Source organism: Pterocles gutturalis, unplaced genomic scaffold (genome assembly GCF_000699245.1).
Source record: "Pterocles gutturalis isolate BGI_N339 unplaced genomic scaffold, ASM69924v1 scaffold32070, whole genome shotgun sequence".
NCBI lineage: Eukaryota > Metazoa > Chordata > Aves > Pterocliformes > Pteroclidae > Pterocles > Pterocles gutturalis.
Window position 1 is genome coordinate 62,919 of NW_010139421.1, and position 2,713 is coordinate 65,631.

Below are 2,713 nucleotides of genomic sequence, written 5' to 3' on the forward strand. Positions count from 1 at the left end.
GTAGTTTAAGGGCCTTTTTTTTTTTTTTTCCCGCTCCCTCCCCCAGATTGCACTATTTCATGCCAGGCTTCCCTACGGGGTAGGTGGCTTAGCGGCTGGTGCTTTGAATATATTTGCATGCAGTGCTTTAAATGCCATGCATTTCTGTACCTCTCCTCCGGGGAGGAGCAATTTCCAGTAGCATCTTGCTCTGGGTGATGGTTTCATGCTGAGCATCGAGCACAAGCCACAGGGCTGGGGGATGGATGGGAGCAGAGCATCTTCCTGGCTGATGCATTTCCAGCAGGAGCAATATCCCTCTTTTCTGCCTTATTAGATAAAACTAGGAGACCTCTCCTGGGCTCTTCTCATAAGGCATTCTGAAAAATTTTTAGGCTCTAGAGCAGCACATCTAGGCATCGCGGTACTCCAGGATATGCTTAAGCAACCCGCTAGGAATTAGGGAGCAAGAGGTCCCTAAGGTTGCGCAAGGTATTCATCACAGCCACTGCGAAATCCTCTGTTGGAGACCTTTTTTGAAAGTGCCAGAAAAATCCGTCACTGTGCCCTCAAGCTATGTAGTAACAAGGATCTGGCCTTAATTTCTGAACAGTTTCCACATGCTGTGCCTTTGAAGAAAGCCCATCCGGCCCCAAGGAAACAGCCCTTCCCCATGGGATCAGTGGAGGATCCCTATCCCCGGGTATGCCCCGACTTGCCTGGACCACAGCCCTGCCTGCTGCAGCTGTGGTGTTGGTCTTGCTGGAAGTGGGGTCTGCTGGAGAGTAACCTGCCAGCTTGGGTTACTCTGCAAGTCTCTGCTCCTGATTCAGGAGGAGCATCAGAGGCCAGGGCTGGACAGCGCTGCATGCTCAGGGCTTGGACTCACGTGCGGATGGCCTGACGCACCACCCAGATCTGGTTTTGTACAGTCACTCTTAGAAGTTAGGTCCCTCTTACTAATTACCAGCCCAGAGTCATTCACAGCTAATTTATCAGCCTTGGTGCTCCAGAGTTTTCCTCCATCTGTTGGGGTTCCCTGGGATGGAAACAGACATCACCCCTCTCTTTGTTCAGAGGTATAAAACCCAACACAACCAGTCCCAAGCACATAAAAACAGGCTTTCCAGCCCCCAATTTTCCAAGCACCTCTTCTCTCCCCACTTCTCTCCTACCTCCCTTGGTCTGAGGCCATCTAAGCACCTTTTTGTCCAGGGCATTTCCCCACCTCCGTCACCCAAGGGTCCATATCCATCAGTGCATACAGACTATTTCCAGGATACAGGTCACAGTGGGAGGTTTTATTTCTGAAACTGGTGGGAGTTCCACCCTTTCCCCTTATTCCAGGTGTCAGCCCCAGTCCTTGCAACGGTGCCGGTGTGCTGGCCTACTTTTTTTTTTTTTTTCTTTTTTTTTTTCAATCATTAAAGGTAAGGGAGGAGAGCTGCTGTCACAGGACCTGGGGAAACATGGTTACTTTCTCTCCTTCTTTGTTCCCTGGGCCATTAATCAATTAGCAAATCCCCCCTCACTGGGGGAAAACTCCCCTTCCATGTCTGCTGTTGGAAAGTGTGAATGACTCTGGTAAATTAAGGCAGTATTTTTACCACTATAACCCCTGCCCCCCCCAAAAAAACCCCAAACCAAACAAAAAAAACAAAAAACCACCACACTTAATAGAAATAATTATTCTGAAATTCAATAATTTTCAAGGGTTTGACCCTTAGATGCCTTGCTGTTAGTAATGATCAGTATGCTAAAAAGAAAATAAAAAAAAAAAAGGGAGAGGTTGCATTTTGTTCAGGTGTTCATATTGAAATTCCGACCTTCAGAGGTGCAAGCTGTCCAGGTGCATTTCTTATTTCATCCTCATTTTTTGACCAAATTTTTAACAATACTACCACGTTATCACGGTCACAGAATCAAGAACCCCACACCACCAGAAAAAGAAGGTTCTGCTAGTATCTTAAATCAGAGCATCGTTTCATTTGATTTTCCTTTCTCCATTGAACGCTCTTATTTATTTCAGGTTTCTGTTAAAACTCCAAGGTAAGAAAAGATACTTTTATGCCTAGCAAACCCCATATCACCAAGAAACAAACTTAGGATAATGCTGCTTCACCTCTCCATGACTCCTTCTATACTTCTGCAGTCAGAATTTATGGCTTTGCTCCAGCCAGCCAGGAGCAAGGTGAACCCCAAAAAATGTTAATTTAACTTGACTTTTGGGTTATTTGCTTGGAAAAGGAGGAATCAGTTTCCCCATTCAAGGGATGTTTCCCATGCTGCGGTTTTTGCTGAGCGGAGGGAAGGTGGGATTCACAACCAGACCCTGTTCTCTTCCCCCACCGCTTTTGCACCCCGAGCCTGCCCCTTCACAACCAATTCGGGGAAATCTGGTTACTGTTTTCCGCGAATGAGATAACGAAACCATGTTTATCCTGTGCGGATCAATACACCATGTCTGAATGCGTTGAGCCACTCAGACACATCTAATGAAGGCTGTTTTGCACCTCTGCCCCCCGGTGCAGCCGCTTCTCATGAAGAATACCAGCCTTTGAGAAGACTGGATAGCTATATTCACTCTTAATAACCTTAAATACCCAAATCACCTTAATAATCCAAACAGGTAATTACTAGAGGAACTATTTTCCTTTAGCTTATCAGTTTGTTTTTCAAGGTTTTAGGTTTTTTTCCTTCCTCCAGGATCCAAAAATATATATATTTTTTTATA